Raw genomic sequence first — 10,404 nt, forward strand, 5'->3', positions numbered from 1 at the left:
TGTTTCTGCACGACCTTCAGGGCAGAGTCAGCTCAGCAATGAAAATCTCATGAATTCCTCAAATCTTTCCAAAAAGATTTGTTCTAAGTCTAATTTAGTCCAAGTTTTAGCTTGCTAGTTTGTAATTCAGAATTAAATCAGATGCTATTTTTTTGCATGTTTTACATGGAAAATATTTACTATGTTCCTTTACTGTATTTAAACATCTTAAATTACTTTAACAGAGAAGACATGTTCTTCGTGGGTTTTTGTTTGTTTGTTTTGTAAGAAAGCAGCCTTTCAAGATCTGAGAATCAACAGAATTTCCCTTTAACATCAGATACTCAAATATTTCCTTGGTGTCTAAGAAACTGACCAACTTCTACACCAGAAAACCCACCTCCATGCTCAGCTCTAACTCATACTGGCTATACAAGCCTCTTTCCTCTGGCCTTGGTTTGCTTCTTGACACAGTAGCTACTCAAGACCCATAATTATCTCCCAAAAAGAAGGTAACATATTAAGCACTTTTTTCCTCCAGCTGTGGTCCTGAGAACAATTTGGGTAAAATCTGCAAGCTGCACCAAGCTGTCAGCTAACACACTCACAGGCGTCTTCCAAACAATTATGACATGCAACTGTTTTTGGCTTGTCCAACATTAATTTTTTAATTAATATGCCTTTATGAACTCAAGTTCAGAAGAATCCCTCTTTCATATACAACCAAACACACCTGTGGGACTGAAACAAGATCAATCATGTCAAAAAGCCCAAAGATTTTTGGAAGAGTATTTCAGAACTTGGAGAAAAAGCCCCACATTTGGTATCCTTTCCCACTGCTGGCACACCGACCCCTCAGAGACTTCATTTACAGCCTCTGGGTCTCTGCTGTTTGTGGCTTTGGTCTGGGTTCACATCCCTTCGTGTCCACACTGGCCAGCAGCTCAGAACAAACCTTTTCTAGCCCACTGAGGCTGGGCTGGACGAGCCGTGCCCCTCTGGGGGACCCCGAATCCCCCCACAGAGGGTCCCAGCAGTGCAGGGACAAAGGGCTGTGCTCTCCAGCCTCCACACCCGGGAGCAGAGCCCTCGCACTGCCTACAAGGAGCAGCTGTAAAAACCACAGTCCCACCCTGTGAGACATCACAGGTGCCCCTGGAAACTTCTCAGGCAAGGCCATCCACACAGCAATCCTTTGCCATCACATTTCTCCTGACTTGCCAGCAAGGACCTTGCCACAGGGCAGGGCACCACAGCGACAGCGAGCTGTGGTCACCAGAACAAGGCAGCCCACCCAAGACCCCAGTGACACGTCTCCAGGCACTGCTTCATCCACGCTCTCAGGACAAGAAGCATGTGCAGAGGTGAACAGCACCAATTGTCAGCTGCCAGCAGTAACTTACTCTGTCACAGACGCTTGGCCACATGCCTGGCCCTTTGCCTTCCCTCCTGTGACGGAGTCCCACAAAGCGTCCCTGAGTGCCCCTCTTCCACACTACACCCCTAGTTACTTGTACCTGCAATGGGGGCCAAACACCATCTTGCTTCTCCAGAACTCTCCTTTGGGAGACCCTACAGCAGAGACCACCTTCACTCCCAGCACAGGGCTCTTCACCCCATAAACCTTGCAGCCCCAGAGCCAGGGCCACTTTCAGCTCACAGGCATGGGAATTCCTACCAGGAGGCAGCCAAGAGCTCGGCACGAGGCTCCTTCCCTCCCCAGGAAAACAAGGATTTGCCAATTTGTTTTGCTCAGTCACCCTGCGGCACACACATCCCTGAAGAAGCGCACATGCTCCTCTTTCCAGATTTCCATCACAGACAGGAAAACTGTGAATCTCTGTCTTCAAGGAGGGAACCTGTTGATGTTTTCACTCAGGTCTCAAAAGAGCCATCAAGTACCAGGAGACAAACACGGCAGACTTTCCAAAGCTGCCAGGAACAGTTCTCACTATTCCTCACAGGAGCAGTGCAGGCTGTCACGGGAAACTTGCTGGGGCCACACAGGACCGATGCTGCAGAGCGAGAGCAATGGTGACAGAACCCCGTGCAGAGGAACAGCAGCCTCTGAATTGCACCTACTTCACATCAGGCTCAAAATACAAGCAACTCTCAAAATGCCATTCTTCTGCCTCCATCTGCTGCTGCGTTGCTGTGCTGCGGCTCTATGGACCCAGCCTTGCGGAACAGCTTCCAGTTAATTCACCTTTTCCATTTGCTTTAGTCCACTCCCCAGAGCTCCATATCCAGTAGATATTTATTTTAAAGCTAAGCCAAAACCATTCAAACGCTAACACTTCAGGGCCTTCAATACTCCTGGTTGCACACAGTAGGGCCTCTTTTAGAATAAAGAGCGTCCACTTTGGGAACTAAACCAACATAATTATAATTGGGCTGCATGTCAAAGTTTTACAAATCCCCAGACTGGAAATAAAGTAGGTTTTACTCCTCACAGATCCTTTGTTACAGAAGGCATAAAACTGCACTACAGCCTCAGGAACACCAATTCCTCACCAGAGATTCCAGGAACTGTGTAAGAAAACCGAGCTTCAAAATCCAGTTTGCTGTTCTGGCTCCTCACTGCATGGCATTCTGGCTTTCCTAATGGAGAAACAAGACAAAGTTCCCTCAAAATCCTGGACACTGTTCCACGTGAAAGTCCAATACATATTTTCTCTGAATGTCTAAACAATGTCCAGGATCAAATCCCAACCAAAAAGATGAAGTCAAGGACTTTTCCAGTCATTAAAACATGCCATTTTTGCACCAGGCATGGAAATACCATATTTCTTTCAGACTTCTGATGGTGTTTAGGTTTTTATTTCCATAATTCAGGAACAGTCATATTGATTCACTCATTCTTCAAAATATTACTTGTGTCATAAGGAAGCTGTATGGAGGGAATAAACAGGTTCAGATTTTAGAACAGGTTTTGCAGAACAACCATGCCCAGGTTTGCTTTAGGGGTATGACACGAGTCTTACAAATGTGTAAAATACCTACACCAAGACAGAAAAAACACCCTATTGTTTCGGCAAGCTGGGACATGTTACTCAGATTATTCTCCACTGGAGGTTGATGCAAACATGCCAGGTCCACAAACACACACAGAAGTGTCTACGTGGCATTTCTGGCACATTTGTAAAGGCCCAGCTGACAACCAGCTAATGCAGAGAGCAAAAGCCATGCCGAGGAGTTGTTGAAGAATTTAAGAAGTGCCCAGGCTCAAGGGCAGGAGCCATGAGAACAGACACGGAGGAGAGGCCAAGCAAGGCAGCAGCCACCTCCCAGCCACGCCGTCACAGCACACCACCTGGGGACGTGAGGTGGGGCCGCGCAGCCCACCTTGCTGAGCAGCCTGTTAGTGGAGCTTTGCTTCTATCCCAGCGACTTGAAATAACTTGAATGTTTCTTTCTGGACAGAGACGGGTTCAAATTATGCAAAGAAGCTGGAGGACAGCCAAGACTCAGAGGCTTTAACCTTGATCCCAACCGCAAAGATGCACCTCGGCTCTCACAGACGGGCGTTTGCGAGCTGGTCTGGGCACAAAGCGCTGCCCAGCTGAGCTAAAGGGAGAGGAACACGACATCAAAGTGAGATCCTGTGCTACCTCCGGCAGGGAGGGCAGCTCCCGAGTTCAGAGATAAGCAGAGATGGTCCCACACCACATACACACCTAGTCACCCCTAAGAAGGAACACGGGTGGAGTAAAAAGGTGCTTGCATTGCAATTTTCATCATCATCATTTCATTTAGACTCAGGATCTAGACAAGTTTTGCAACTCAGTCCAAAAATAAAGGTCAAGTGGAATAAAAGTTACTTAGATCAATGCTTAATATGTAAGAATGCACATCCAGAAAAGAATTTCCTACGTCTTTCAAGTATTTATTTTTCTATTGTAATCACAATCCCCAAGAGAACACACCCCTCCGTTTTGTTGTGGTTTTTTTTTTAATTCACAAGCATCAGTATTTTTTTCATGTGCTAAGGGTACATCTCAAATGCCTTATCATTTAACTTGAGCCAGTATTTGGAAGTCAAATTAAAAATAGCCTTTTTTTAATGCCCAACTTATTGTAACTCCACTCCTAAGGAGACAGGAATTTGTTAGTTTAACACTCAGACTGGTGAGCTACAAGTTGTACATGTTTTTGTTCTGACAACAGAAAATGAGGAGTAGAACACAGTGTAATCCTGTGCTGATTGACAAGATTGACTGCCACAAACTCCACTGCCAAATCATCCTCCTGATCCTGAAATCAGCTGGAATTGTCCTTTTTTTTCCTCTTTTTTTTCCCACCGGTTCCACTCACATTTATCATCCTGTGCACATATTTTATATCTTTATTGCCAGTTAGTCTTTAAGATCTATTCAGCAGCTTCTGGAGAATGGAAAATTCTTATTCTCTGTGTTGTTTATCACTCCAGCCTGGGATTTGCCCAGCCCATGCCATCAAAGTTGATGTTTTAGCAGGCTGCTACCCACAACTGCAGCTGCAGCAAGCAGTTTACTCTCCAGTAGCAATGAGGGCTGCAATTAGATGAATTTAAAAAAATAAAATTACTCCTTATGAAGTCAAGAAGAGTTTTAATGTGCAGTACGAACCTGCAGCATGGACACAGCTTTTACCAATAACCAATCTGCAGCGTATCATCTATCTCTTCTCTAACATAAAGTATTATAACATAATATGATATTCTCTTAAACCAAACCATTACCTTTTCATTTTGTTTTCACTTTTAAAATTCAGCCTGAAAATTACTTTAATTGTTGCAGTCCTCCCACACAAATACGAGACAGGTTTATTGCAAAGGAGAGCCCTAAATAGCACAGTCTGGTTTAGGCTGACTAATACAAACACACATTTTGTTTAATTTTACATTTGTTCCTAGGGAGATCTCGCTCTCATCTCCTCTACCTCGCGCTGCACAGCACCTGACAGTGCAGGACATCACCCGCCCCGGCGGGCTGAGCAGCGTGGGCAGCTCTGGCTCCATGTGTGCAGCTCTGGGCACAGGCTGGCCACTGCCGTCACCGTCCTGCAGAGAAGGGAGGGCGGGCAGGCATGTGGGACCGCCAAAAACGTGTGTCCGAGCACATCCTGGTGTCACGGCCAGAGCCAGGAGCACGGCAGCAGCAAGGGGACCTGCAGGGACTCCCCCTGGGGAGCAGAGCACAGCAGGTCCAAGGCACACCAAACACTCCCGTGGTGCACCCAAGCAAGGCACCAGCCTTCACAAACACTCCCAGGCCGCTCACAGTCATCTGCATCTGCTCAGCCACTCACCCTCGGAAATCCCTCCTTAGCAGCAGCACGATAAAAATACCTGGGAATTAACCTGGGTTAGAAATAACCGGGCAGAGGCAGACTACGTTTTAACCAAATGAATGCCTTATCCAGTGTATCACATGGCCAGAGACGCGAGAACAGGCAAAAGAACAGCACCTGGAGAAGGAGAAGCAGGACTACTTACTCCCCTGCCATTAGAACCCAGCGAAAAGTTTTGCGCAACCACAGCCCCAAGTGCCCTCAAACCACCGAGCCAGGAACCCCAAGCCATTCGGGGGGAGGGCTGCACGGGCCTGCTGGGGCACACCGACTCCTGAAAGCAGGGCTCAGCAGCTTCCAGGACTTCAAAGGGAAGCCACTAGCAGGCTCGGAGCTATCCGCGCAGCCAAAGGCGGCTGGCGAGGCCGCCAGCCCGCTCCTGCGACAGCAGGAGCCTCGCCAGGATAACAGCAGACCTGCAATTACAAGAGGTGTTTGTGGGCCTCTCCTCTGCAGCTCATTAGCAGATGTGAGGTCTGCAGTCAGAACAAGAAAGTCCCGACCTCCAGCGAGCACAGCTCACTATGACTGCTCCGCAAGACAAGGAACAACTCCTCCTACCAGCTTCCATTCAACAGGATGACCAGCATCAGCATGCTGAGAAGGAACGTTCCAGGCACTCAGGACAGAAGGTTAAGTGCTGCAGCAACACATCTTCTGTAAAAAGGCCCAGATAACACCTTTTGGTGTTCCCCCTCACAATCTTCTATCTCCATCTTAGTTATTTCAGACAACAGAAATTACTCCAAAGGCAGCCTTGGACAATCACCAAAATGGAGGTGTTGGTTTCAATAAGCTTTTCTTAACAAAACCAAAGCCTTCCTTCCCCTAAAGCAGACTGGAGTTATTCTACAACAGGCTCCAGACACTTTCAGACCCATCTTTCCAGCAGCATCACAGGCAGGGAACAGTGACTTGGTCTGACCCTCCAGGAGTGTTTCAGAAGGGGGGATGCAGTGACAGCAGACTTCTGGGGTGAGAGCCACTGAACTGCCTCTGCACACCAAAGGGAGGAACAACCCACAACACACAGCCCTAACCAGCAATACGCTGACTCCACAAGAGGCCAGGAGCAGATGTTCACGAAAGAGCATAAGGACACAGCATAAAAGGGTCATTCTTCCATGCTCCTCTCATTCCAACCCCACACCTCCCAGTCAAAGGTAAATTCCCAAGCCCAAAGCTGCACCTGAATCACTGCATTTACTGGCCCCCCACAGGCCTACCAACAGATCCAACTGCTCCTCAAAAGAAGAATAAGGCTCCTGAATATCCCACCACAATCAGTCTACAACTTAAACAGGCACCACACAAAAACTTTAAAGCTGCTGACAATTGATCACACCCAGTATTCCCCCTTTCTTGCATAATAACGAATTACCTAACACCATCCCTTCCCATTTACTCACATCAATTGTGACTTTAAGATCTCTATAGTATTTCCTTTCAAGCATTTCTCTCTCCCCTTAGCAAGTCAGTTTATTTACACATCACCTCACCCAGCCTTGCAAAACCAGGCTGAGCCAATGTCCCGTAAAGCTAAAACAGGTCCCAAGCTTGAAGAAACTGTGGGGCTGAAGGATATTGATTATCCCAATTGCTTAGGGACTTACAATGCCTTTGTACTCAAACAGAAGTCCATCCCTTGGGATAAGGGACCTTGATCTGGGGGGCTTGAGAGCTGTTTCAGAGCTGGTGGCACGCCAGTTTGCAGGCACGAGGAAGGCAAAGCACGTTCTCACCAGCGCTGGCAGAGCCCTGTGTCCGAGAAGCCCTGGCCCCAGCACACTGCTGGGCACAGCCAGCACGGTGAGGCACTGCATGGAAGGCAGGGGCACAGCAAAGAGGGATCTGCACTACGTGCCACACTGATCCAGCACCTGATGCTGAGTATTCAGGAGCAGACGGATCGTGAGGTCAGCTCTGGCCTGCTAGGGGAACGGCAGCATGTGAACTGAACATGGGCACTGGAACTGCAGTGCTGCCTTCTCCCACACAAAGGAAGAGCTGTGTACTTACTGCACCGGGAGCACGGGCACACTCCTCACGCTCCTTCCAGGAAACAGCACCCATGCCCTTCATGGCAAAGCTGTGCTCCAGTGCTGCTTCTTAACTGCAGCTCGTTCTCTGTGGATCTTCTCACCAGAGCAGAAATCTGGGAGTGTGTTCTGAACAACCTCAATCCACAGATGCAACTCACTCTGAAATAGGAACCCGCGAGCACTCTACACATGCAGTTCCAGAAAACCACATGTTAAGGAGGGGATTACCATCACCTGAGATGGGTCAGGTGCAAACTCATGGTCCAATGTAACAGAGAAAAATACTGCACTACAACCACTTACTGTTATTGGACTGTACTTCTACACTTTTGAAAGCATTACTCCAAAACCATGTTTTGGCTGCAAACATAGTGGGAAAAAAAAGGAATTCCTTGAAAGCATTTCCATGGAATTCCTTACATTTAGTCAACAACATTTGATAAATTTGTGATCCCAGAACAGTTTTCAAACACATGTGAATTCAGCTTTCCAACACTGCTAGAAAACACCATCATTCCTGATTTTTTTTTACAGGTATGTAGAGGATATAAATGCCTTACACTCACAACATGTGGCCACAGAACTTGTCCACAGCAGTGCTCAAAAGGTGAGGATCTTGATAGCACCTGGGAGCTCTGTACTTAAGATGCTCTTAAACTCTCAGAGTTGAGTACCCTCAGGTCCTAAAGTAACTAATCCATCCCCTGAGCCATGTGCACACCCTGGCTGAGGCCAGCCTGTCCCCCAGCTCTGTGATATCCCTGAACCCTCATACACAGAGGCACTCAGCAACCATCTGTGTTCAACACCACCACTGCAATCTGCTGTAGCTCCTGACAGCTGCACAGGTGAGTGGGAGCAAGTTTTCAACCTGCTTATACACACTAGAGCAGGTATCAAGATGCCCATTTGAGAGTTCCAATACCAAGAATTTAAATAAATTCAAGTAGCTTTTTTTTGGCAGGGACAAGAAGGGCTGAACGGGTGCCTAATTATTTCACAACGGCTGTCCCTAGATCCTATTTTAGCATCGGGCTTTCATTAAATTTAAGCATGACTTCAGAGTACCAGCTGGCTGGAAAAAACAAAAACCACAAACACAACCCACTCACAACACCCCACGGGTGTTCTTTCCCCCGCCCATGTTCTCTTCCTACCCTCACCAAGGGCTTGGAAGGCTCCAGTTCCATTTGGAAAGCCAGCCTCAAAAGCAGATAAGTTCTGCAGGAAGTGGCTATATTTAGCCCTCCCCTTTCACCTCAGCTCCTCCACACACTTGCATTCTCCTGCAAAAGGATCTTTCTACTCAGTGACAGAGGCGATCTTTAGCAGGTCACCTCAGCAGAAAGAATGCAACCAACTTCATACGTGTTAAGAGAAGAGCGTGAACAACCACCAGAATATCAAATATCCAGCTACTAAGGCATACAATAAAATTCTCATGTCTCAAAGTGTGTTGAATTGCAATCTCCAGGAACACAATATGCCCAAAATCACTTTCTGAGTGGTGCCCATGGAGGGCGAGGCTGAACCTCTGCACACACTATCCGGGTTTTCACCGATTTTGTCAGTAACTAACACAGCCATCCTATTCTCTACAGAATATAAACGTGAGGAAACGAACTTGACAGCTCTGCAACTAAAATATTTTTCTAATAAATAATTTTCTAAATTTGTTTCCTAATAAATAATAAAAAAAGTTAACAATGGTTCCTGGCCAGCGAATATCAGCAACACCTCTGGAAACATCATCAGCAACAGGTAAGTAGGATTTCCCTTTCCCAGCCTGAAACTTTGAAACACATTATAAGACTTAAAAGTGAAAACATATAAAGGGGCTTTTTCTCCCCTCAAGTTGTTTTGTTTAAATAACAGCTTCACCTGATATAATTCGGTCCTAACCATGATTTAGGCCTGTAAGAGCTGATTATTTACAAACTGAGGAGGCTGAGGCGTGAACTAAAAGTGTGTCCCAAAATGAAGACAGAACAAAAGACACCTCTCACTCAGTGTGAGGAGACAAAGAGGCAACGGGTTACAATGAGGAACCGCTCCCAAGTCCCGTGCCACTGGGCGAGGAGCACACGCGGCCCCCTGAAACAGAGGAATGCAGGTCTTATCCCAGCAAACAAATCCAGAGGGAAGGCAAACCTCTGAAACCACTGCACACACTTAACACCTCCTGGGGAGAGCACAGGGCATACAGGAACTTTTTGTTCCCTTAAAACAGATCTCTAACACCTCCTCCTCAAAAAAAAAAGAAGGTTTCGGCCATCAAAAGGCCCAGCCGTGCACTTGAGAGCTCTCCACAGCCAGGACTCCAGCTTTCCCATTTCAATTGCAAGGCACCCCAGCACTCTTCAAACAGCTCCAGCCCTTCAAGGACAGGGCTCCGAGAGTATTTGCAAAGTGCCTGCTGCATTCCAGGTCGCCACCGTCCCTCTGAAGATGAGTATAAGGATCACAGCAAAGATCGTATTACAGGAAACAAAAGAAAAGTGAAAGTTTAAAAATAGACTTGCTATTGCCCACAGCTAACTGCTATAGTCACAGGAGTCTTCAAGGAGAAGCTGGGCTTCAATGCAGACCATAAAAACACAAGAGATTTGGAAAAAGAATCTGTTCTCTTCTGAGAACTCAATGCATCGTTGTAAAACACGGTTTGTACAAACGTGCCAGTTCTGCAGCTCAGTCCAGACCCTGGAAGTTCCCACCAGTAACACCGTCCTGAGGCACTGGTGCCTCCAGCACACCTACATGAACCCCAGCTCTTGGAGAACCTGATGAAGCTGAGCTGCTCTCTCAATTACTGGAAAACAAAGTGGTTTCTTTTCAATTTATGTAAAAATACTACGAGAAACTAAAGTTCTTTTAGCACTTTTAACAGACAGAATCGGAAAGACTGCCTGGGCAGCTTCCCCTCCTAGATTCACGGCCCCGATTTCACAGAGCAGCATGTGGGTTCAGAGCCGCCGGGTCAGCACGCACACCTGGGCGGGCTGAGAGCGGCTGTGTGCTCAGGGCTGTGCTCCCGTGCAGCCCGAGTCCCGGC

General features: G+C 47.2%; 1 protein-coding gene across 1 annotated transcript in view; it reads right to left on the reverse strand.

Annotated features, from left to right (window-relative positions):
- Positions 1-2,577, reverse strand: part of ACVR1 (activin A receptor type 1) — a 35,878-nt gene extending 33,301 nt beyond the window's left edge. Inside the window, exon 1 of the mRNA XM_005429105.3 lies at positions 2,494-2,577. The gene's annotated coding sequence lies outside the window, so the exon portion shown is untranslated. The remainder of the gene's footprint in view (positions 1-2,493) is intronic.
- Positions 2,578-10,404: the final 7,827 nt, after the last annotated feature.

The sequence above is a fragment of the Geospiza fortis genome, unplaced genomic scaffold (genome assembly GCF_000277835.1).
Source record: "Geospiza fortis unplaced genomic scaffold, GeoFor_1.0 scaffold193, whole genome shotgun sequence".
NCBI classification, from domain to species: domain Eukaryota; kingdom Metazoa; phylum Chordata; class Aves; order Passeriformes; family Thraupidae; genus Geospiza; species Geospiza fortis.